Below are 27,426 nucleotides of genomic sequence, written 5' to 3'. Positions count from 1 at the left end.
TGAAATAATATGGAATATATTTTATTCCTAGGTCACCTTTCATTAGTGAAACTCAACCCATATCTATATATGTTGAATCTCATAGTGTAAAGGTGAGGTAAACTTTAAGAAGCCTTTATATTACCTTCATGTTTACCAGTGCAGATGGGCAAATATGCAGCAAGACTATGAAACAAGAAAGGGATCATGGCATATTAGGATTTCAAAGCAGTATTTGGAAGCCATTGGGCTGATATGGCTTTTGAGAATCATGAAGGAAGAAGAAAGAGAAAGAAACACAAAAAGAGATGGAATAGGATAAAAGATTGCCTGTGAGTACACATGCTGTGTTAATATTTATCTTCTCTCAATTCCTTTCCTTCCCCTGAAAAAAGTAATCAACCCCTGATTTCAAATTACACTTATTATCCATCTTAATTTGGGGCTAATTAAATAGTCACCAATTTGCCTGTTGTTATTCTAAATAGAATTTGTTTGAATTCAGTTATAAATTCTATAGTAAAAATCATCAGCTTTTTTTTAAAATAAGAGTTTAGCTATCCTTTTTTCTTTTGTATGATGCATTAATTACATGGGCATGTACAGTCAGAAAGTAAGGAATACTGACTTCCATTGATTAATAATAATCATAGTAATAGTTAACCTTGTTATACACTTTAAATATTCCTAATCGATATTTGGGGTCAAAGGACTTGGGATTGAGTTCCATCCCCACCCCTTACTAGTTATCTGACTTTGAGCAGGTACATTAATTCTTCTGGACCTCAGTTTCATTATCTGTAATTAGAAGAAATTGGGTAATATGTTCAATTAATCCAAATTCCCTTCTACAAGTATAATATTAACCCATGATCTCTGTTAATGTTTTTTTTTACTTTCTTAGAATTTGTGATTTATTTTAATATTATATTATTTTTAAAAGTTGAGGTGCAAATTATCCTCTACAAATTTCCCCACCCATTGAGAAGGCAAGCAAAATTATGTCATGTAAAATTATAAAAAAATTATAAACAATTATGCATGTGAAATCATGCAAAAAACATTTCCACATTAGCCATAATGCAACAAAGGAAAAAACAAGAGCAAGAAAATGATTCTTGCATTTGCATTCAAATTTTGTCAGTTCTTTCTCTTCAGGGGGATAACATTTTTTTCATCACCAGTCATCTTGAATTGTCTTATATCTTTTTATTGATGAGAGTAGCCAAATCTTTCAAAGTCTATCATCATTACATTGCTGTTACAAAACACAGCCAGCTAGGTGGCCAAGGAGATAGAACATTATTCTGGGTTAAAGAAAATTCATCTTCCTGAGTTCAGATCTCTCCTTAGACACCTACCAGCTTTGTGTCCTTGGACAAATCACTTAATCCTGTTTGCCTCAATTCCTCATAGGTAAAATGATCTGGAGAAGGAAATGACAACCACTTCAGTATCTTTGTCAAGAAAACCTCAAACGGTGTCAGAAAGAGTCAAACATGACTGAAACAACTGTACAAAGACAAAATAAAAATATGCTTGAACATAATGATCTCTTGCTCCAACGGAAAAGGTCTATCACACCAGGTGTGAAGTGGTGTTGAGCCAAGTCTTGGCTGCACCATGGCAAGGACAAGACTGGAGTGGGCTTCAAAGTGCCACTGGAAGCAGCTGTGGGTAACAGATTCCTCAACACACAAATGCCAATGCAGCTTGAAACGTCAGTGAGAAAGCTCTTTTACTTGGGTGAGAAGGGAACTCAGCAGTCTATCTCTGGCCCCAGACAGCAGCAGCTTTCACTGATGGATCTCTGGCCTAAAGTCCCTGGGGGAATTGAGCAGCTGATTTGCACCTCAGCTCTCAGTGGCAGCCCTGGGATGAGGTGTAGTGCTGACTGGTGTGGTGGAGCTGGTGGAGGGTCTAAAGAGAGAAACCTGCTCACAGACGACAGTGCAAGTCAGGAGAGGAATAAACTCCTCTACCTTGATTGTGCCACCTTGGAGGACCTGATAAATTACAAGTCCCCAGAGAAGGCACTCCTTTTGACAAAGAAATCAGAATTGAAGTAGGTGGCTGGGAAAATACCCCAAAAGGAAAAAGAATAAGAAAATAGAAAGTCATTTTCTTGGTGAGCAGGTATTTTCTTCCATTTTTTTGATGAGGAAGAACAATGCATCCCATCAGAGAAAGACCTAAAACTCAAGGCTTCTGCATCCAAAACCTCCAAAATAAATATGCAATGGTCTCAGGCAATGGAAGAGCTCAAAAAGGATTTTTAAAATCAAGTAAGAGAGGTGGAGGAAAAATAGGGAAGAGAAATGAGAACAATGCAAGAAAATCATGACAAACAAGTCAACAGTTTCCTAAAGGAGACCCAAAAAATTTTGAAGAAATTGACACTTTTTAAAACAGACTAAGTCAATTGGCATAAGAGACCCAAAAAGCCAATGAGGAGGAGAATGGTTAAAACAGCAGACTTATTCAAATGGAAAACTATGTTCAAAGTTCACTGAGGAAAACAGTTCTTTAAAAATTAGTTTGGAACAGATGGAAGCTAACGACTTTATGAGAAACCAAGAAATTACAAGACAAGATCAAAAGAATGAAAAAATAGAAGACAATGTGAAACGTATAATTGGAAAAACAACTGTCCTGGAAAATAGATCCAGGAGAGACAGTTTAAAAATTATAAGACTACCAAAAAAGAGCCTAGACATCATCTTTTGTGAAATTATCAGGGAAAACTGCCCTGATATTCAGGAACCAGAGGGGAGAATAATTTTTTTTTTCTACTGAATGTGGTCACTTTATTGATGGTACACAATACAGGACTCTAGGCTTCTCCCCCCTACTATAGGGGTGTATTAGGACAAGGATGTGAATGAGACATGATATCCCCAGTACAGGAACATAAGTTATGAATATAGGCTCCCCTGCTGTGGAACTCCTTTTTTTGTCTGGAAATGAAGATCCATGTCTTTCCACTTCACTCCTTGGAGGTCATGTAGACCACGAGGTCCACTACACAGTTGCTGTAATCATACTCATTGTCATACCGAGAAATGAGCTGTACAACATAGTCATTGAGGGCAATACCAGCCCCAGCATCAAAGGTGGAAGAGTGTGTGTTGCTGTTAAAGTCAAAGGATATAACCTGGTCTTCTGTGCAGCACAAGATACCCTTCCAGCGTCCATCTGATGCCTGCTTCACCACTTTCTTGATATCATCATATTTGGCAGATTTCTCCAGGCAGGAGGTCAGATCCACAACAGATATGTTGGGAGTAGGAACATGGAAGGCCATGTCTATGAGCTTCCCATCCAGCTCAGGGGTGACCTTGCCTACAGCCTTAGCAGTAACAGTGGAAGTAGAGATGATGTTTTGGGCAACTCTATGCTCATCAGGCCACAATTTACCAGAGGGGCCATCTACTGTCTGCTAGGTAGCAGTAATGGCATGGACTATAGACATGAGTCCTTCCACAATGCAAAAGTTGTCATGAATGACTTTGGCCAAGGGGGTCAGGCAGTTAGTAGTACAGGATAAGTTACTGATAATCTCAAGAGAATTATCATATATCTCATGGTTTACCCCCATCATGAACACTGGGGCATCAGCAGAAGGGGCAGAAATGATGACTCTCTTGGCTCCACCATTCAAGTGAGTCCCAGCCTTTTCCATCGTGGTAAAGACCCCAGTAGACTCTACAACATATTCGACTCCAACATCTCCACATTTCATACTGGTGGGATCCCTCTCCTGAAAGATGGTAATGGCTGTTCCATTAATCACCAGCTTCCAATTCTCAGCCTTTACAGTGTCCTTGAACTTTCCATGAGTGGAGTCATATTGAAACATATAAACCACATAGCTGAGGGCAATGAAGGGGTCTTTGATGGCCAAGATGTCTATTCCACCTGAGGTGAATACAGCCCAATACAGCCAAATCCCTTGACTATGACCTTCACTACCTTGTTTCAGGGATGCGACTGAAGTAGCTGATCCTGGAACCGAGCTTGGAAGAAAAGCTGAAAGGTATAAAATAAATATTGAAAAAATTCACCAATCACCTCCTGAAAGAGATCCAAAAAAGACAAAACTATTAGGATTACTGTAGCCAAATTACAGAGTTCCCAAGTCAAGGAGAAAATATTGAAATCAGCAAGGAAAAAAAATCGAGCATTGTGGAAATACAATCAGAATAACACATGATCTGGCAGCTTCTACATTAAGGAATTAAAGGGCTTGGAATATGATATTCTAGAAATCAAAGGAACGAGGATTAAAACCAAGAATCACCTACCCAGAAAAATTGAGTATAATACTTCAAGGGAAAAATGGTCGTTCACTGAAACAGAGGACTTATAAGCATTTTTGATGAACAGAACAGACCTGAATAGAAAAGTTGACTTTCAAACACAATAAGCAAGAGAAATATGAAAAAGTAAACAGGAAAGAAAAATCATAAGGGACCTACTAAACTGAATTGTTTACATTCCAACATGGAAACAATATTTGTAACTCTTGAAACTTTTCTCAGTATTTGTATAGTTGGTGGATTGTACACACATATATAGACAGAAGGCACAGGGCGAGTTGAACAGCAGGGGATGATATCTAGAAAATAAAATTAAGGGGTGAGAGGAATATATTGGGAAGAGAAAGGGAAAAATGGAATAGGGAAATTATCTTTCATGGAAAAGGCAAGAGGAAGTTTTTTCAAAGGAGAGGAAAAGGACAGAAGTGAGAGGGAAACAGCAAAGTTTATGCTCCTCCCATTTGGCTTAGGGAGGGAATAACATGCACACTCAATTTGGTATGAATATTTTTCCTACAACACAGGAAAGTACGAGATATGGGGAAAAGTGGGATGAGGAGCTATGATAGAAGGGAGAGTAAATGGGAGGAGGGGGTAATTGGAAGTAAACAATTTTGGGTAGGGATAAGGTGAAAGGAGAGAACTGAATAAATGAGGAGCAGGATAGAATGGAGGGAAATATAATTAGTCTTTCACAACATGATTATTAGGGAAGTCTTTAGGAATACTGCATATATATATATATATACATATGTATATATACACACACATACATATATACATATACACATATACATATATATATATACACACACACATACATATATACATATACACATATACATATATACATATACATATATATACACACACACATACATATATACATATACACACAACCAGTTACTTGACTTTTGGGTCCTTTGTCAAGATTAGGGTATATTCTGGGGGTCTGTAAGATGTCAGTTCCTTCAAAGTGGTATAGTCAAGCCTGTACACTGGTCCAGGAGCAAGAAGAAATTTTTGTGCCCCAAATCTCAGTAATAGGGTTTCCTCTTCACAACCACCTTGCCTCCAGTTCAGCCAAGTCAGTACTGGGGACTGAGATTCAGATAAGTTGCAGGGGCAGGGCTGCCATTCAGTGTGAGGTACAGATCAGCTGCTCAAATCCCCCAGGGATGTTAATTGGGGGCAGGGCTTCTACACAGGACTGAGGTAAGAATCAGCTACTCAGTGCCCCCAGGGGTTTTATGAGCCAACAATGGATGCGGACACCTGTAGGGGTTGCTGTGAAAGCTGTCACAGCCCACTCAAAGCAGCCTTTGAAGCCACTGCCTGAAGCCAGAGCTATGGGAAGGTCTTTCTTCCTTTCCGGCCAGCTGAAGAAAACCTGTCATTGACCTTTGGCACCTGTGGGTTGAGGGATCTGTGAACTGCTGCTACTGCAAGTAGGGATTCTGCCTCCAGGGCCTGCTCTCGTCCTCCTGTCAGAGCCACGCCACTCTGCGCTGCCAAGGCTGGGCTCACCTGCTCTCTGCAGCTGGTGGCACACGTTCCCCGTCAGCTTTTCAGGTCACCCTGGGCTGGCAATCTCCTCCACTCTGTTGTTCTGTGGCTTGTATTGCTCTAGAATTTATTGAGAGTTTTTCTTTACAGGTATTTTATGGGCTGTGGGGGAAGAGCTAGTATATGTACATGTTTCTACTCCACCATCTTGGCTCCATTCCTTCATGCTTCTTTTGATTTTTGTGTTTGAAAGTCAGATTTTCTCTTCAAATCTGGTCTTTTCATCAAGGATGTTTGAACTTCCTCTGATTCACTGAATGAGCATTTTTTCCCCCGAAAATGTTTTACATATGATGATACTTGGTTTTAATCCTTTGACATCTGGCATATCATATTCCAAACTCTTCCATCCATTAAAGAAGCTGCTAGATATTGTGTTAGCCTGATTTTGCTTCCACAGTGCTCGAATTGTTTCTATCTGGCTGCTTGAAATATTTTCTCCTTGAGCTGGAAACTCTGGAAATTGACTACAGTATTCCTTGGAGTTTTCCTTTTGGGATGTCTTTTCAGGAGGTAATCAGTGAATTTTTTCAATATCCATTTTTACTCTCTGGTTCTAGAATATCAGGGTAGTTTTCCTTGATCATTTACTAAAAGATGATGTCTAGGCTGTTTTTTTATCTTTTCTTTCAGGTGGTCTAGTCATCTTTAAATTGTCTCTCCTGTACCTATTTTCCTGGGCAGTTGTTTTTCCAGTAAGATATTCGACATTGTCTGCTATCTTTTTCTCTTCTTTACTTCTTTTTTTTTTATTTTTAATTTTCACCATTCATTTCCACAAGATTTTGAGCTCCAAATTTTCTCCCCATATCAAGACACCAAGGTCTGATTAGACCTTCCCCCAATCTGCACTCCATTCTAATTAGACCCCTCTCTTCACTTATCCTTATCTTCTCTATTTACTTGTAGGGCAAGTTAGATTTCTATACCCTGTAAACTGTATTTCTTATTTCTAAGTTGCATGTAAGAACAATTTTTAACATTCGTTTTTAAAACTTTGAGTCTGAAATTCTCTCCCTTCCTGCCTCCCCACCTATCCTCACTGAGAAGGCAAGCAATTCAATATTGTCTATACATGTGTAGTTATGCAAAACACTTCCATGATAATCATGTTGTGAAAGAGTAACTGTATTTCCCTCCATCCTTTCTAGACCCCCATTTATTCTATTTGCTCTGGTCCCTCCCCAAAAGTGTTTACTTCTAATTACCCTCTCCTTCTCTTTATACTCCTTTATATTATCCCTCCACACCCCGCTTATCCCTTTCTCCCCTAATTTCCTGTAGTGTAAGGCAGATTTTCATACCAAATTGAGTGTACATGTTATTGCCTCCTTAAGACAAATGTGAGAGTAAGCTTCAATTTTTGCCTCTTACCTTTCCTCCCCATTCCACTCCATTGAATAATCCTTTTCCTGCATCTTTTTTGCAAGAGATATTTCACCCCATTCTATTTCTCCCTTTCTCCTCCCAATACATCTCTCCCTCACCCCTTTGTCTTGTTTTTTTAAGATATTTTCCCTTCCTGTTCAACTCACCCTGTGCCCTCCATGTATATGTATATAATCCCTCCAAATACCCTAATACTGAGAAAAGTCTCGAGTTAGAAGTATTATGTTTCCACGTAGGAATGTAAACAGTTCAACTTTAGTAAATACCATATGATTTTTGTTTCCTGTTTACCTATTCATGCTTATCTTGATTCTAGCAGTTAAAAGACAAATTTTTCTATTCACCTCTGGTCTTTTTATCAACAATGCTTGAAAGTGCTCTATTTCATTGAATAATTATTTTTCCCCTGATGTATTATACTCAGTTTTGCTGGGTAGGTGATTCTTGGCTTTAATCCTAGTTCCTTTGACTTCGGGAATATCATATTCTAAGCCTTTTGATCCCTTACTATGAATCTAGTAGATCATGAGTTTTCCTGATTGTATTTCCAAAATATGGGAATTGTCTCTTTCTGGCTGACTGGAACATTTTCCCTTTGATCTAGGAACACTGGAATTTGGCTACAATATTTCTAGGTGTTTTTCTTTTCAGATCTCTTTCAGGAGGTGATAGGTGGATTCTTTCAATATTTATTTTACCCTCTGCTACTAGAACATCAGGGCAGTTTTCCTTCATCATTTCATGAAATATGATATCTAGGCTAGTTTTTTTGGTAATGGTTTTCATGTAGTCCTGTGATTTTAAAATTTTCTCTCCTTAATCTATTTTCCAGATCAGTTGTTTTTCCAATGAAATATTTCACATTATCTGCTATTTTTCATATCTTTAATTTTATTTTATGATTTCTTAATTTTTCATAATGTCATTACCTTTCATTAGTTCCATTCTTTTTTTCTGACACTTAATAGATGTTTGTTTATTAAGGGAGGTGATAGTTCCTGTTGTACTACTATGCCTTGTTCAGACTATGTCTGGATTAATATGTCCAATTCTTTCTGCACACTCTTTTTTAAAATTAATTTTACTTTTTTCAGTGCTGTACAATCACTACCACAGAACTTAGATATTTTTTCCTTTCCCTCGTCCTACCTCCCCCATCTACTTGAGACGGCATGCAATTTTATATGGGTTTTACACACACATTCCTATTAAATACATTTTCACTATAGACATGTTGTATAGAAGAATTAAAATGAATGAGAAAAGTCACATAACAAACCAAAACATAATACAAAAAAAAAATGATCTGCTACATTCTCCAAATGAATTCCATAGTTCTTTCCCAGGAAATGGAAGGAATTTTGCCTTAAAAGTCCTTTGGGACTTTTTTTTTTTTTTTTATGTCCTTGCATTGCAATGGACTTCCAAGTCTACCAGAAAACCAAAACAAAGAAACAAACAAAAATCCAAAAACAACCTCTTGCTCACCATGGGCATTGCTGTGCACAAAGTTGTCCTGGTTTCACTGCTTTCACTAAGCATCACATCATGTAAGCATTTCCGTGTCTCTTTGAATTCTTTCTGTTCATCATTTCTTCAAGCACAAGAGTATTCCATTACATTCATATACCATAATTTATTCAACCATTCCCTAATTGATGGGCATCCTCTTGATTTCCAATTTTTGGCCACCACAGACATGCTGCTATAAATATTTTTTACATATGGGACCCTTCCTATTTTTATGATCTTTTGGGGATATAGTATTAGATGCGATATTGCTGGGTCAAAGGTATGCAAATTTTTGTGGCCGTTTGGACATAGTTCCAAATTGCTCTCCAGCATTGTTGGATCAGCTCACAGCTCCATCAACAATGTTCTAACTCTCCCACATCCCATCTACCATTTAACAACTTCCTGTTCTGTTCTGTTAGGCAATCTGATAGGTGTGATGTGATACCTCAGAGTTGTTCTGATTTGTATCTCTCTAATCAATAGTGAAATAGAGTATTTTTTCATATGACTATTGATATCTTTAATTTCTTCCTCTGAAAACTGCTTTTTCCTATCCTTTGACTATTTATTAATTGGTGAATGACTTGTATTCTTTTACATTTGACTCACTTCTCTATATATTTTAGAAATGAAGCTTTAACATAGGCACTTGCTGCAAAAATTCTTTCCCAGTTTTCTACTTCCCTCTTAATCTTGGATTCATTGGGTTTGGTTGTGCAAAACCTTTTCAGTTTAATGTAATCAAAATGATCTGTTTTGCTCTTCATAATGCTTTGTATCTATACTACAGTAGAAACTTCTTCCCTTCTCCATAAATCTGATAAATACACTATTCCTTGCTCCAGTAATTTGTCCATAGTATCAATCTTTATACCTAGGTCATGTACCATTTGGACTTTATTCTTTTGTACAGTGTCAGATATTAGGCTATGCCTAGTTTCTGCCCACTGTTATCCAGTTTTCCCAGAAATTTTTGTCAAACAGTGAGTTCTTGTTCCAGAGGCTGGAGTCCTTTGATTAATCAAACAGTACATTGTTGTAGTCTTTGGCTACTCCTTCTTGGTACCTAACCTATTCCACTGGTCTACCCTTCTGTTTCTTAGGCAGTATCAAGTGGTTGTGATAATTGCTGCTTTACAATAGAATTTAAGATCTATTAGAGCTAAGCCATCTTCCCTAGCATTTCTTTTCATTAGTTCCCTTGATATTTTGGACCTTTTGTTCTTCCAGATGAATTTTAAAATTATTTCCTCTACCCCTTCAAAATAATTATCTGATAATTGGATTGGTATTGCACTGAATAAATACATTAATTTAGGTAGAATTTTCATTTTTATTGTATTGATTCAGCCCAACCAGGAACAACTTATGTTTTTCCACTTACTTGTATCTAACTTCATTTGTGCAAAAAGTGTTTTGTAGTTGTGTTCATAAAACTGAAGGCTGAAGGTAAGCTTACCCACTTTAACATGGCTAAGTTCTCTGCTTTAAGAGGTTACTCTAGCCCTACCCACCCCCTGACCCCTCGGGCCATAGGCATTGAAGGGGACACTAAGGAATGTCTCCAGACATACCCCCTCCCCAGACTACTTGAGGATCTGTTGTTTAAACACTCCTTCTTTATGCACTTCTCTAGCCCTGCACCCTTGCTCGAAAGGAACCTGATGGTGAACTTGGGGAGCCAGTTTTCTCTAGTTAATCCTCCCATCTCCTTTTTCCCCTCTGTTCACTAAATCTCCCCATGTTTGCTTGAGAGCGTGGGAGACAGTAGAGCAAGTTGTTTGGGATATGGGAATTCCAGGGAAAGCTACTTCTGCCACCTCAGCCTTTGTTAGCCTCCCAGACTCTAAAGTGCTCCCCCATCTCAACCAGTATCTGATTAAGCTTGAGATCTGGGAAGGACTACAACCATTAATTCAAAAATTCCTTAAGTATAAAATCCTTGTCCCTTGTTCACCTTCATATAACACTGCAATCCTTCCTACAAAAAAGCCTAATGGAGAATACTCACAATTTATTTTTGCTTTTGAATGTACTTTTCCTGGGCAATCAAGTCCATATCAGCTAACATGGACAGTCTTGCCCCAAAGATTTCCAGATAACCCTCATTTATTTGGCTAGGCTTTGGGAAGGGATTTAAGGCACCTGAAACTTTCAGGTAGTAGATTAATTCAGTATGTGCATAATATTCTTGTTTGTAGCCCCACCCAGTCAGGTTCTTTGGCTGCTGCCACAGAAGCCCTTAATTTCTCAGGCATTTGAGGCTATTCATGGCCAAGGGTCTCTTGGAACAAAGTCCAGATAGCATGCCTGTCCATAAAGTATCTGGGCCATGAACTCATGTCCACCTCTCTCTCCTTAACCTCTGAGAGAAGGATAACTCTGTCTATGCCTGTTCCAGTCACTAAGAAGCAAGTTGGAGTGTTTTTAGGCATGGCTAAATTTTGTAGACTCTGGATTCCTAATTTTGGTTTTATTGCTCATCCCCTTTATGACCCTACTCAGAGCACTGACTCAGACCAGGCTAAAGCTTTTGAGACTCTGAAAACTAATTTGACCACCACCCCATCACTGGACCTACCCAATTGGGGACAACCTTTCACTCTATATTTTGAGAAAAGGAAAGGACAGGCTTTGGGAGTCTTAACCGACTTCTTAGGACCTGACCACAGGCCAGTTCATGGTTTTATTTACTCAAAATATATTTTCCTTGTTCTACATGCCCATGGATCAGTCTGGAAAGAAAGAGGATATCTGACAGCAGAAAACTTCCCTATCAAACATGCCCTTCTATGTTTTGGCCTTGCCATAGTCATCTTTTATTCTTTCCAGAGAAATTATCTTCTATGCCAGGGAAATTGTCTTTTCATTATAATCTTTTTGTGCCTATTTGGTCCTTGTCTGCTTAACCTCTTGGCCAGATTTGTCTCCTCCAGGGTCCAAACCATCAACTTCAAGATGGCAGCCCAGGCTATATACCAACCTTAGACTGAATTTGAGGTCCCCAGCCCACTGGACCTGGCACCGCCCAGTTTCTGAAATCTGAGCCCTTGAACAGGATCCGTCATGGCAGGGACAGCTCTATACCCTTTGCCAGGAGGAAACAGTTTCAGAAGTTGAGACCTTCATCTTTTACTGCAAAAGAATTTGGGTCCAATCTGTTTGAGGGGGGAATGATGGAGTTCAGACTCTAGAAACTTCCTTGAATTCTCCTTGAATCTCCTCACTTAATCTGGCTTTTCACACTCAAATTGAATTCTCCTTAAATCTCCCCACTTAACCCGGCCTTTCATACACAAATTTGTGGCCTTTATCTGTTACCTCTTGATTACCCCACCTGTTTCCGACCCAAACACTCCATTTTCTGATATCTCCTGATTGCTTTCAGCTATTTCCAATGCTTGACCATTCAATCCCTCCTTGAAGTTCTCCTCAAGACCCTCCCTACCAGACCACCCCATATCCCTCCCATAGTCTTTTCTGTATTTAAGTTCAATCTCCCCTCCATGAAGGTGCTCAGATTCAATCCAGCTCAGACTCTGTCTAGCTGAGTTCTTTCTGGCCCACTTATGAATACAAGCATTATAAATGCATAGGCTCCTTAAGAGCAAAGCCAAGATGGCGAATATTTAATAAACTTTGTTTTCTTTGGCTTTAAAAAAAATAAATGTTTGATATAATTCACTTGTAAATCTATCCAGCTCTAGAGATTTTTTTCCTATGGAGTTCATTGATGGTTTATTCAATTTCTTTTTCTGAGATGGGGTGGTTTAAGTATTCAACTTCCTCTTCTGTTAATCTGGGCAATTTATATTTTTTTTAAAATAATCATGCATCTCATTTAGATTGTCAAATTTATGAACATACATTTGGGCAACGTAATTTGTTATTATTATTTTAATTCCTTCCTCACTGGAGGTGAGTTCACCCCTTTCATTTTTGATATAGGTAATTTGTTTTACTTCTTTCTTTTTTTAAATCAAATTGACCAACTTTTTATTAGTTTTATTAGGTTTTTCATAAAACAAACTATTTATGTTATTTATTGGTTCAATAGTTTCTTAATTTCAATTTTGTTAATCACTCCTTTGGTTTAAATATTTCTAATTTGGTGTTTACTTGGGGATTTTCAATTTATTGTTTTTCGAGCTTTTTCAGCTGCATGCCCAATTTATTGATCTCCTCTTCCTCTATTTTAGTCATGTAGGCATTCAAAGGTATAAAGCTTCACCTAAGAACTGCTTTTGCAGTCTCCCATTAGATTTGTTAGGTTGTCTCATTATGGTCATTCTCTTGAATGAAGTTGTTGATTGTTTCTTTGATTTGTTGTTTTACCCACTCCTTCTTTAGGATTAGATTATGTAGTTTCCAATTAACTTTTGACTTATCCTTCCATGTCCTATGATTACATATAATTTTTATTGCATCATGAACTGAGAAGGATGCATTGACTATCTCTGTCTTTCTGAACTGGATTGTGAGTTTTTTATGCCCCAGTACATGATCAATTTTTGTATATGTGCCATGAATTGCTGAGAAAAAGGTATTTTCCTTTCAGGGATCTATCATATCTACCTTATTCAGAGTTATATTCACCTCCTTAACTTCTTTCTTGTTTATTTCAGGGTTAGAATTATCAAGTTTAGAGAGGGGGAGGTTGAGGTCCCCCACTAGTATAGTTTTGCAGTCTATTTCTTCCTGCAACTCCCCCAACCTATCCTCTAAGAATTTGGATACTATACCACTTGGAGCATATATGTTTAGTAGTGACATTGCTTCATTGTCTATAGTGCCTTTTAGCAGAATATAGTGTTTCTTTCTTTATCTCTTTTGGTTAGATCTATTTCTGCTCTTGCTTTGTCTGAGATTAGAATTGCTACCCCTGCTTTTCTTACATCAGCTGAAGCCCAATATATTCTGCTTTAATCTTTTACCTTCACCCTGTGTGCATTGCCCCATTTCAAATCTGGTTGTTGTAAGCAATATATTGTTGGATTGTGCCTTTTAATCCATTCTGCTAAGTGTCTCCATTTTATGGGAGAGTTCATTCCATTGGTATTCACAGTTTTGATTACAGTTTGTGTCTTTCTCTCCATCCTCTTTCCCACCATTTGTGCTTTTTGTTGTACCCGTCTTGCTTCCTCTCCTCAACGGAATTTTCTCTTTTGACCACTACCTCGTGCAGTCTTCCCTTCCTTCTTCCAGCCCCCCTTCCTTTTACTCCCCTTTACCTTTACTGCTTCTTATCTCCCTTTTTACCTCCTCTCCCCCTTTTCCCCCTTCCACTCCTACTGCCTACAGAGCTACTTAGATTTATATACTTAATTAAGTTTATTGTTCCTCCTTGGACCAAATCAGATGAGAGTACCTCTCAAACAATGCTCATCTCCCTCCCCTCTTTCCTTGTTCTGTAATATAATTTTGTAGTTCCTCTTGTGATCTAACTTACCATTTTCTTCTCCCTCCTTGTCACATCTCCTGTTACAATCCCTTTGCATTCTTAAATCACATTGTTATAATCACATCATTTATTTTATTCTCATTCCCTCTATCTATGCATATCCCTTCTATATTTCATAACATATGTACAATTTTCAAGATTTACAAGTTTCATTTTTCCTTATAGGGAAGTAAAGAGTTTGTCTTAATTGAGTAAAAGTTTTTCTTTTTGCCTGTTTACCTTTTTATGTCTCTTTTGAGACCTGCTTTTGAAGATCATATTTTCTATTGAGTTCTGGCCTTTTTGTCAGGGAGGTCTGGAAATCCTTTATTTTATTGAATGTCCATCTCCTTGCTTGAAATATTATGCTGAACTCTGCTGAGTAATTGATCCTTGGTTGCAACCCCAGCTCCTTTGCCTTACGGAATATCATATCCCAATGCCTTCAGTCTTTTAGTGTAGAAGCTGCAAGGCCCTGTGTGATCCTGACTGTAGCTCCTTGATATTAGAATGATTTATTTCTGGTTGTCTGTAGTATTTTCTCCTTCACTTGATAGTTCCGGAATTTGGCAACATTATTTCTTGGTGTTTTTAGTTTGGGAGGTGAATGGTGGATTCTTTAGATATCTATTTTGCCCTCTGGATCTAGCAGTTCTGGGCAGCTTTCCTTGATTTCTTGAAGATATTGTCCAGACTCTTATTTTCATCATGTCTTTCTGCTAGGCCAATAATTATTAAATTTTCTCTCCTGGATCTATTTTCCAGGTCAATTGTTTTTCCTGTTAGGTATGTAAGAGCTTTAACTTTTTTGCCTTCTCATTACATGTTTTTATCTCCTTTGTCACCAAAGTAAGATCCCATAGTCTGATTTTTTTCTTGCTTTTTGCTCATTTTCCCAGACATTTACTTGACTTTTTAGCTCTTTGTCAAGGAAGGCCTCTGCTTCCAATGGGGGTGGGGTCAGGTGAAGGGTGGGTATGTATCGTTCTAAGCTTTATGAGTTTTGTGCAGATGTTTTTAGAGATGCTTCTAGGCACCTGTAAATTTTCAGCTCTTCCAAGGTTTTATGATCAAAGGAGAGTTGTTTATTCCTCTCTGGTCTGTGGTCTGGTCTGTGAGTGACTTCAAGCACTCTTTTCTGCCTTGGATCTGTGAGAAGGATTCCCTCTTCACTGCTGCTGCAACTTCTGCCATGCCTGTACACATCCTTGCCCCAGGACTTCAACTCAGATCTAAGCAGGGCAAAACCAAGAAAATCCTGCCTCAGCATTGGTAAAGAGATCCCTGAAATTACTTTTTGATCAGTCACTTCAACCCCAATCATCTCTGACCCTGAGAGCATTGGAAACAACTGTTGCCTCCATTGCTGCTGCTGCTACCACCACTGCCACCTCCTCTGGTCTAAGGTCAGCCCAACCTTTGAGCTCACACATATCTGACAGACTTTTCCTACTGAACTTTCAAGATTTTCTTGGTGTTTTGGGGTTGAGAAGTCTGTACATTGCAACAGCTGCTTGTGATCCAGTGCCCTGAGGCCTTCTCAGGCCCAGTTTGTGCCAGTGTGGTCAAGCTTGACTGAGATGTTCTCCCTGCTCTATGTAGCTGGACTTTCCTGTTGATCTTCCATGTTGTTTTGGACTGGAAATTTTTTTCACTCTGTCATTTTGTGGGTTCTGCTGATGTAGAATTTATTTAGATTCATTTTTACATGCATTTCAAGGGTTTGGCAGGGAGGGGGAAAGTTCAAGCAAGTCCATGCTCTGCCGCCAAGGCAATAGAAATATTAAGTGTTTGAGACCAGATTTGAAATCATCTTTCTGAGTCTAGGTCAAGTATCCTATTCACTTAGCTAACTCAGTAAATATGGCAACTTTTATTGAATCTCTAACTTCAGCTCTCACAAACAGCAAGAAAACACCATAAACCCTCCCTCCCCAAACAAACAAATGAACAAAAAATTCCCCCACAAAACACAGCCATTTTTCTCAAGGTACTTCAAACATAATTCCAAATTCACATCACAGGTGCAGCACTCTTTTACTCAAGGAGTTGGAGTGCATTTCAGATGGGATAATTGTAGGACAAGGCACAAATTTTTTCTGTATTATGACACGATAACTGGAAGGAGTAGAACTGTATGACAATGGAGAAAGATTGTAGCTAAATTAGGAAGAAGTCATAGACAGTGAATGTAAAATCACAATGCATACATACATATGTATACATACATACACACAAACACACACATATATGTATGCAAATTCATATATTATACATATATATGCACATACATACATGAATATAAATATATATGTCTGTCTATCTGTGTGTATATGAGATACATGATCATGTATATGGATGTATCTGTGCATGTGTATATATCCATATCTGCAATCCTCCCTTGAGCTTTGTGTTTGTGTTTCTTCCATCCTTTCCCAAAAGAAACTATTTTCTCTAAAATATCACCTATTATTTATGTGTGTGTGTGTGTGTGTGTCTGTGTCTGTGTGTGTGTGTTTTCCTGGTTTCCTTGCCTCAAATATTTCCCCACCGCAATACATTCACCACTCAGCTGACAAAGTGATATTTCTAAAACAAGGTCTGACTGTGTCACACTCCTGCTCAATAAACTCAAGTCGCCCCATTATCTTCAACATCTAATTTAAAATCATTTGTTTTGTTTTGAAAGCTCTAACCATCTGGTCCCTTCCTGCCTTTCTAATCTTCTTATATTCTGTTTTCCCCAGTGCACTGTTTTATGAAGCTACCCTGGTATACATGCTGTTCACCATACATCACATTTCATCTCTACCTCTATTCCTTTATCCTAGCTATTCCTTAAATGTTCTTCATTGTTACTTCATTCTCTTAGTTTCCTTGAATTCTTTAACATTCTTCTCCATGCACACTTTGTGCAAGTGTCTTAGAGGAGTACCTTCAACTGGTAATTGCCAACTTTGACCAAATTAGTTAACAATTTGTTGTCCTAAGTGACTTTGACTATAACTTCCTTCTCTAAGATGTTGTAGGTGTCCTTTATATGCTTATTTTTGAATTTCTTTCCCCATTAGAATGGGATATGCTTCTTGAGGGACATGGAGTATTTTAATTTTTGTATATTTATAGTACTTCACAATTTTGTACAGTGTAAACATAGGAACAGAGAAAAAGACAGGGCTAAAGGAAGGATTAGGGAAGAGTAGGGGGAGCACCTAGATGACAGAATAGAAAGAGCACTGGACTTGAAACCAGGAGATTCATCTTTGTGATTTCAAATTTGGCCTCAGAACCTTATTATCTATGTGACCCTTGGCAAGTCAGCTAGATGGTGGAATAGATAGAGCATTGGGCCTGTACCCAACAAAATCTGAATTAAAATGTAGCCTCAGACACTTACTAGCTGGGTTAACTTAGGCAAATCACTTAAAACTTATTTGCCTCTCTTCCCCATTTGTGAAATGGGGACTCAGTAGATAAGGAAATGGAAAACTAGTTTTGGACTCAGAATAGCTTGGATTTCAGTTCTAACTCTAATGCATATAGGGACAGTGACCCTGTACAACTTATTTACCCTCTCAACGCCAAATACAAATCTATAAGTATCTAGCTTACAGAAACTATACTGATATTTATCACTAAAAGCAATCGTTTCCATTTGTTACTTAAAACAAGGAATTCAGGTCATGTCCTATACTGTTGTCTTTAAGTCAAAATTCAGTTTATTGCCAATGGTACTTTGGATGTATACAGTGAAGATAAGTGGAACAATTGTTACATTTTATACTATCTGAACTTGAGGGGAAATATTTCCTATATTTAGACAAGATCAGGACAATAAATTTTACCTAGTGATTAAAAATCTACAAACACACAGGGGCATTGTTCAATTATGCTTCAAAGTAGTTGTTTTCTTAACAATGGAGGTAACATGTGCAAACACCACAAGCATCATCTAAACCCCTAATTATGAAATTACTTTTTTCCCTTAGAATATAATTTTTTTACAATAGTAAAATCAAAGGCTGTGCCTTTCTAAAGGAAGCAAATTCTTTGACCACTATAAAAGCTTTGTTTAATATTCATGAAGTGTTCTCTCACTATGATTACTCAACACTGTCATAATAAAAGATGGACACAACTGAAAACCAGCAAACATAATCAACAAAATCCATAGCACAAAAGGGAGATGTTATGCTCATTTTGTTTTGATGATCCCAAGTTCAACCCCCAAGATGTGCTGATCTAAGGTAAAAATGTGTGTATGTATGTATGTATGTATGTATGTATGTATGTATGTATGTATGTATATATGTATGTATATCTATCTATCTATCTATCTATCTATCTATCTATCTATATGTGTGTGTATGTGTATGTATACATATTTCCTCTTCCTAATTTGTGATATTAAGAGATATTAAGAAATGTGGGGGTAAAAACTCCCTCAAAATGTGCAGATTCATAACTTTTCTGTATCTTAAATTCTTAGGGAGGTTAAGTGATATGCCTAGGATCATTTTTCCAATATATGTGAGAGGTAATGATTAGATTCAAGTTATCTTGCCTCTGAGGTCCACTCTATACCAATTATGAATTTTTCCCTTTTTTTGAATTTATCAAAATTAACCATAATGAGTGACATTACAATTAGTTTAATCTTCCAGGGAGCATAGATTTAGAAGTAGAGAGGAGCTTCTAGATCATATAGTCATGTCCTACCAATTTTTTTTAACGTATGCTTTAATCTATATTCAGACATCATCAGTTTTTCTTTGGTGATGGATAGGATTTTTCAACATATATCCTTCAAGGATGCCTTGTATCATTGTATTGCTGAGAATAGCTGTCATTCACAGCTGATCAGTTTACAATATTGCTGTTACTTTGTACACAGTACATTTCACTTTGCATCAGTCCATGCAAAGCTTTCCAGTTTTCTCTGAGATTATCTGCTTATCATTTCTTCTAATACATTAATGTCTTGTCATAATCACATACCACAACATGTTCAGTCATTCCCTAATTAAAGGTCATCCCCTCAGCCTCTAATTTTTTAATCCCAGAAAAGAGCTGCTACCAGTATTTTTGTACATATAGGTTCTTTTCCCTGTTTTTTTTTTTTTAAATCTCTTTTGGAATATAGACCAGGTAGTGGCATTGGTAAATTCAAATGTGTGCATGGTTTTATAGCCCTTAGGGCATAGTTCCAAATTTCTTTACAGAATGTTTGAACTAGTTCGCAACTCTACCAGTATTACAGTAAATTCTCATTTTTCCCACATCACCTCCAATATTTGTCTTTTACCTTTTCTCTCCTATTAGCCAATATAATAGTTTTGAGGCAGTACCTCAGAATTGTTTTAATTTGCATTTCTCCAATCAAAAAAGAGCTAGAGCTTTTTTAATATGGCTATATATAGTTTTGATTTCTTCACCTGAAAACAAGTCATATGTTTTAATCATTTATCAATTGGGGAACAGCTAGTTTTTTTATATATAAATTTAACTCAGTTTTCTTTATTTTTGAGGAATGAGGCCTTTACCAGATAAACTTGCTTCATTTTTTCCTTTACTATTGCTAACTCTATTTCCCTCAGTCCTACCTTCCTATTTATTCTATTCTCTCTTTTCTTTCACGTTGCCCCTACTCGAAAGTATTTTGCTTCTGACTACACTTCCAACAATCTCTCCTCCTTTCTAACACCATCCCTTCTCTATTCCCTTTCCCTCTTACTTTCCCTTAGGGAAAGATAGATTTCCATATCCCATTAAGTGTATACATATTCCCTCTTTGAGTGTATACATTATTTCCCTCAATTCTGATAATAATAAAATTCATTCACCCCCTCCTCACTTCCCCTCTATCCTTCTCCACTCTAAAAGATTTTTCCTGCTTCTTTTCTAACTCTCCTTATCTCTTTCTCCCAGGGCATGTGTTTGTCACCCCTTAATTTTATTTTTAGATGTTATCACTTCATATTCAACTCACACCTCTGCCCTCCGTTCATATATACTCCTTCTAAATAACTTATTAAAAATAAAGATCATATGAGTTACAAATATCATCTTTATGTATAGGAATGTAAGTAGTTTAATCTTATTAAGCCCCTCATAATTTCCCTGTCCTGTTTACCATTTTATTCTTCTCTTAAGCCTTCTTTTGAGCATACAATATTCTATTCAGCTCTGGGCTTTTCATCAAGAATACTTGAAAGTCCTCTGTTGCACCACCTACTGAAAAAGATGCCCAAAGGAAAACTCCCCAGAATACTATAGCCAAATTTCAGAGATCCCAGATCAAGAAGAATATATTACAAACTGTCGTAAAGGAACAATTTCAGTACTGTGGAGTCACAATCAGGACATAACAAGATATAGTAGTTTATATATGAAGGGATCAGAGGTCTTGAAATATGATATTCCACAGAGCAAAGGGACTAGAATTATAACCAAAAATGACCTAAACAGAAATACTGAATATAAATTGTTTTATTTGTTTTCAGTGTTCGACAATCCCATATATCTCAGATTTTTTCTACTCCCTCCTCCTCATTTTCACCTTCCCCTTCCCTCCCTGAGACATTGTGCAATCTTATATAGATTCTACACATACATTTCTATTAAATGAATGTTGCATAGAAGAATTAAAAGGAATGGGAGAAACCATAAAACAAAACAAAACATAATACAAAAAGAAAAAAGCCTGCTTTTATCTGCAACTCAGTTTCACAGTTCTTTCTCTGGATGTGGAAGGCATTTTATCTGCAGAGTCCATTGGAAATTTTTAAGTTCATGTATTTCAATGAAGTACTATGTCTACCAGAAAAATTCCTCCCACACTGTGATTGTTGCTGTGTACAAAAGTCTGCTGATTATGCTCCTTTCACTCAGCACCAGTTCATAAAAATCTTTACTGAAGTCTTCCTGTTCACCATTTCCCAGACCAAAATAGTATTCCATTATATTCATATACCACAACTTGTTGAACCATTCCCCAATTATCGGGCATCCTCTTGATTTAAAATTTTTGGCCACCACAAAGAGAACAGCTATACATGTGTGTGTGTGTGTGTATATATATATATATATATATATATATATATATATATATATATATATATATATATATATATATATATATATATTTACATGTGATACCCTTTCCCATTTCTATGATCTCTTTGGGATAGAGTCCCAGAAGCAATATTGCTGGGTCAAAGGGTATGTGCAATTTTGTAGCCCTTTGGGCAAAGTTTCAAATTTCTCTCCGGAATGGTTGGATCAGCTCACAGCTCCACCACAATGAATTAGTGTTCCAATTCTCCCACATTTTCTCCAACCTTTATAATTTTCCTATTTTGTCATGTTAGCCACTCTATTGGGTATGATATGGTACCTCAGAGTTGTTTTAATTTGCATCTTTCCAATCAATAGTGATTTAGGGTATATATTCATATGATTATACATAGCTTTAATTTCTTCCTCTGAAAACTGCCTGGTCATATCCTTTGACCATTTTTCATTTGAGGAATAACTTGTATTCTTGTACATTTGACTCAGTTCTCTATGTATTTTAGAAATGAGGCCTTTATCATAAATACTACTTGTAAAACTTCTTTCTCAGTTTTCTGCTTCCCTCCTAATCTTGGTTGCATTGGGGTTGGTTGTGCAAAATTTTTTCAGTTAAATGTAATCAAAATTGTCCATTTTGCACTTCATAATGTTCTCTATCTTTTGTTGGATAATAAATTTCTCAGTTCTCCATAACTCTGACAAATGCACTATTACTTTCTCTCTTAATTTGTTTACAGTAACAATCTTTATACCTAGACCATGTGTCCATTTGGAATTTGTTCTTGTGCGCAGTGTCAGGCACTGGTCTGTGGCTGGTTTCCACCACAATATTTTCAGTCTTTCCAGCTATTTTAGTCAAATAGTGAGTTCTTATCTCAGAAGCTGGGATCCTTGGGTTTATCAGGCAGTAGATTAATATATTCATTGTCTACTGTGACTTGGGTACCTAAACTATTCCAGTGTTCTACCCTTCTGTTTCTTAGCCAGTACCAAATGGTTTTGATAACTGCTGCTTTATAATATAATTGGAAATCTAATTGAGCTAGTCCACCTTCCCTAGCAATTCTTTTCATGAGTTCCCTTGGTATTCTGGACCTTTTGTTCCTCCAGATGAGTTTTGATATCATTTTTTCCAGCTCTACAAAATAGTTATCTGATAGATTGATTGGTATGGCACTGAATAAGTAAATTGATTTCGGCAGAATTGTCATTTTTATTATATTGGTTCAGCCCACTCACAAGCAACTGATGTTTTTCCACTTCCTTAGATCTGACCTTCTCTGTGTGAAAAGTGTTTTGTAATTGTGTTCATATAGTCCCTGGGTTTGCTTGGAGAGGTAGACTCTAAGATATTTTACAGAGTCGGCTTTGCCTTTAAATGGGATTTCTCATTCTATCTCTTCCTTTTGGGCTTTGTTAGTAATTTTTAGAAGTACAGATGATTTATGTGGGTTTACTTTGTAACCTGCAACTTTGTTAAAGTTCTTTATTACTTCAAGTAGTTTTTTAATTGATTCTCTGGGATTCTCTAAGTATATCATCATATCACCTGCAAAGAGTGGTAACTTAGTTTCTTCTTTGGCTATTCTAATTCCTTCTATTTCTTTCTCTTTTTTTGCTTATCACTACAGCTAATATTTCTAGTACTATATTGAATAATGGTGGTGATATTGGAAATTCATGTTTCACTCCTGCTCTTCTTGGAAATGCATCTAGCTTTTCCACATTGCATATACTGCTTGCTGATGATTTTAGGTAAATATTGTTCGTGATTTTATGGAAAGTTTTCCCATCTTTTCAAAAGGAATGGGTATATAGAGAACTGACTCAAATGTATAATCATACAAGTCATTACCCAATTGATATATGGTCAAAGGATATGAACAGGCAATTTTCAGAAGAAGAAATTAAAGATATCTATAATCATATGAAAAAATGCTCTAAATCACTTTTGATTAGAGAGATGCAAATCAAAACAACTCTGAGGTACCACGTCACACCTATAAGATTGGCAAACATAACAGAACAAGAAAATGATAAATGCTGGAGAGGATGTGGGAGAGTTGGAACACTAATTCATTGTTGATGGAACTGCGAGCACATCCAACCATTCTGGAGAGCAATTTGGAACTATGCACAAAGGGCTACAAAAATGTGCATACCCTTTGACCCAGCAATAGCGCTACTAGGACGGTATCCCCAAGAGATCACAAAAATGGGAAAGGGCCCCATATGTACAAAAATATTTATAGCAGCACTCTTTGTAGTTACCAAAAACTGGAAGTCAAGGGGATGTCCATCAATTGGGGAATGGCTGAATAAATTATGGCATATGAATGTAATGGAGTACTATTGTGCCATAAGATATGATGAACAAGAAGACTTCAGAGAGGCCTGGAAGGACTTATATGACCTGATGCTGAGTGAAAGGAACAGAACCAGGAGAAGTTTGTGCACAGCAACGACCACAGTGTGCGAGAGTTTTTTCTGGTAGACTTGGAATTTCATAATAACTTCTTAAAAGAACTTCTTAAAAACTTCTTAAGAACTTCTTAAAAAAAAAAATCCCAATGGTGGTTTTTTAAGGCAAAATGCCTTCCACACTCGGAGAAAGAAATATGGAAGTCATTCGCAGAATGTAGCAGATCATGTTTGTGTGTGTATGTGTTTTTGTGTATCATGTTTTGATTTGTTATATGATTTCTTCCATTTATTTTAGTCCGACTACATAGCATGACTATAGTGAAAATGTACTCAATTGGAAAGTATATGTAGAACCTATACAGAATTGTATGTAGTAGTGGGGAGGGAGGGGGGTAGTAGGGGATAGGTGTTGGGGGGATAAAATCTCAATTGTATGGCAGTGATTGTTAAACATTAAAATAATAATAATAATAATAATAATAATAATAATAATAATAAAAAGGAATGGGCATTGTATTTTGTCAAAAACTTTTTCTGCATCTGTTGAAATAATCAAACGACTGTTAGTTTTGTTGTTGATATGATCAATAATGCTAATAGGTTTTCTAATATTGAACCATCCCTGCATTCTTGGTATAAGTCCTACCTGATCATAATGTATTATTCATGTGATAAGTTGCTGTATTCTTTCTTTAATTTATTTAAAATTTTTGCATCTATATTCATTAGAGAAATTGGTCTATAATTTTCTTTCACTATTTTGACTCTTCCTGGCTTAGATATCAGAACCATATTAGTATCAAAAAAAAATTGGTAGGACCTCATCTTCAGCAATTTTTCAAAATAGCCTTTATGGTATTGGAATTAATTGTTCTTTAAATGTTTGATTCAATTCACCTGTAACTCCACCTGGCCCTGGAGATTTTTTTTTTCCTAGGGAGTTCATTGATGACTTTTTCAAATTCGTTTTCTGAGATGGGGCTATTTAAATCCTCAAATTCCTCTTCTGTTAATCTGGGCAATTTAATGTGTGTTTTTTTTTTAAATAATCCTCTATCTCATTTATTTCTTCGAATTTATGGGTAATTTCTAAATAATGTTTTAGTTTCTTCCTCATTGGAGGTGAGTTCACCTTTTTCATTTTTGATATTGGTAATTTGGTGCTCTGCTTTCTTTTTTTAAAATAAAAATTGGTCAAAGATTTGTCAATTTTATTGTTTTTTTCATAAAACCAACTATTAGTTTTATTTATTAGTTCTATAGTTTTCTTAATTTTAATTTTCTTAATCTCTCCTTTGGTTTTCAGTATTTCTCATTTGGAATTTATTTGGGGATTTTCAAATTGTTCTTTCTGGAACTTTTTCAGCTGTATGCCCAATTCATCCTCTTTCTCAATTTTATTCATGTGGGTATTCAAAGATGTAAAACTTACCCTAAGAACTGCTTTTGCAGTATCCCATAGAATTTAGTAGATTGTCTCATAACTGTCATTCTCTTGAAAGAAGTGGTTTCTATAGTTTGTTGTTAAACCCACTCACTCTTTAGGATTAGATTGTTGAGTTTCCAATTAGTTTTATGTTTATATTTCTGTGATTTTTCATTACATATATTTTTTTTTATTGCATTTTGATCTGAGAAGGGTGCATTGAGTATCTCTGCCTTTCTGCACTGCACTGTGAGGTTTTTATGGTCTAGTGCCTGGTCCATGTTTGTATATGTACAATGTGCCAATGAAAAAATGGTATATTCCTTTCTATCCCCATTCTATTTTCTCCGTAGATTTATCATGTCTATTTTTGCAGAGCTTTATTCACCTCCTTAACTTCTTTCTTGTTTATTTTGAGATGAGAATTACCAGGTTTAGGGAGGGTGAGTTTGAGGTCCCCCCTACTATGGTTTTACTGTCTATTTCTTCCTGGAACTTCCTTAACTTCCCCTCTAAGAATTTGGATACTACATCACTTGGAGCATATATGTTTAGTAATAAAATTTCTTTCTTGTCTATGGTGCCTTTTAGCTGCATATAGTTTCCTTTCTTACCTGTTTTGATTAGATCTATTTCTGCTTTTGCTTTTCCTGAGATTAGGATTGCTGTGCCTGCTTTTTAACATCACCTGAGGCACAAGCTATTCTGCTCCATTCTTTTACCTTTACCCTGAGTGTATGCTGTGGTTTCAAATATGTTTCTTGTAAACTACATATTGTTGGATTATAGTTTATTCCATTCTGCTATCTGCCTCCATTTTATGGGAGAATTCATCCTATTTACATTCACAGTTATGATTACTATCTATATCTTTCCCTCCATTCTTTTCCCCCTTGTTTATTCTTTTAGTTCTCCCTTCTCCCATCCCCTCCAAAATAGAGTTTTAATTTTTGATCGCTGCCTCCCTCAGTCTTAGCTCCCTTCTTTCATCCCCTCTCACTTTTAATCACCTTTTCTCTTGCTACTTCTTCCCTCCTTTTCAGTCTCAATGTCCTTTCTTTCCCCTTCTCCTTCTACTACCTATAGAGTTTCTTGTATTTCTATACTTAACTGATTTTTTTTGTACCCTCATTTAATTCAGGCAGATGAGAGTACCGCTCAAACAGTGTTCAACTCCCTCTCTTTTTTGCCTCTACTCTAATATAATCTTGTGCCTTTTCCTGTGATGCAATTTATTCTTTTCTGCCTCCTCCTTTTTCTCATCTCCCATTACAATCCCTTTGCACACTGAAATCACATTAGTTTTCATTTCATCAGTTAATTTACACCCACTTCCAGTACCTATGTACATCCTTTTTATTTTTCATAATAAATATACAATTCTCAAGATTAACAAGTAACACCTTCCTGACAAGGATGTAAACAATTTGTCCATATTCAGTAACATTTTTCCCCCTTGTTAGCCTTTTTATGCCTCTCTTGAGACCTGTGTTTGAAGATCAAATTTTCTATTGACTTTTGGCCTTTTCTTCAAGAAGGTCTGGAAATCCCTTATTTCATTTAATGTCCATCTCCTTGCCTGAAAGACTATGCTCACCTTTTCTGGGTAATTGATCCTTGGTTGTAGTCCCAGCTCCTTTTCCTTATGGAATGTTGTATTCCAATTCCTTTGATCTTTTGATGTAGAAACTGCAAGGTCCTGTGTGATCCTGACTGTACCTCCTTGATATTTGAATTGTTTCCTTCTGGATGCCTGCAATATTTTCTCCTTCACTTGATAGTTTTGGAATTTGGCAATGATATTCCTTGGCGTTTTTAGTTTGAGGTTACTTTCAGGGAAGTGAATGATAGATTCTTTTGATGATATTTTGCCCTCTGCATCTAGGACTTGTGGGAAATTTTACCTGGTGATGTTTTGGATGATATTGTCCAGGCTCTTTTTTTTTTTTCTCATGGCTTTCTGGAGTACCAATAATCCTAAGATTTTCTTTCCTGGATCTGTTTTCCAGATAAGTTATTTTTCCAGTTAGATATTTTCATTTTCTTCTATCGTTTCATTCTGTTTAACTGATTCTTTATGTCTCATGGAGTCATTAGCTTCTACTTGCCCGATTCTAATTTTTATCAAATGTTTTTCTTCAGTTAACTTTTACATCTCCTTTTCCATGTACCCACTGGTTACTTTTAAGCAGTTAATTTCTCCAGTTAAGTTTTGTACTTCCTTTTCCATTTTTTCCAATTTTCCTTTTAAAGTCTTCTGTGATTTTTTTCATCTTTTAATAGTCATTGGTTAG

General features: G+C 36.6%; 1 pseudogene; it reads right to left on the bottom strand.

Annotated features, from left to right (window-relative positions):
- Nucleotides 1–2,790: 2,790 nt before the first annotated feature.
- The window catches only part of LOC140519488 (glyceraldehyde-3-phosphate dehydrogenase-like), a 95,026-nt pseudogene continuing 70,390 nt past the window's right edge, over nucleotides 2,791–27,426 (bottom strand).

The sequence above is a fragment of the Notamacropus eugenii genome, chromosome 1 (genome assembly GCF_028372415.1).
Source record: "Notamacropus eugenii isolate mMacEug1 chromosome 1, mMacEug1.pri_v2, whole genome shotgun sequence".
NCBI lineage: Eukaryota > Metazoa > Chordata > Mammalia > Diprotodontia > Macropodidae > Notamacropus > Notamacropus eugenii.
The sequence above is the reverse complement of the archived record's forward strand: the minus strand, read 5'-3'. Positions and strand labels throughout refer to the sequence as shown.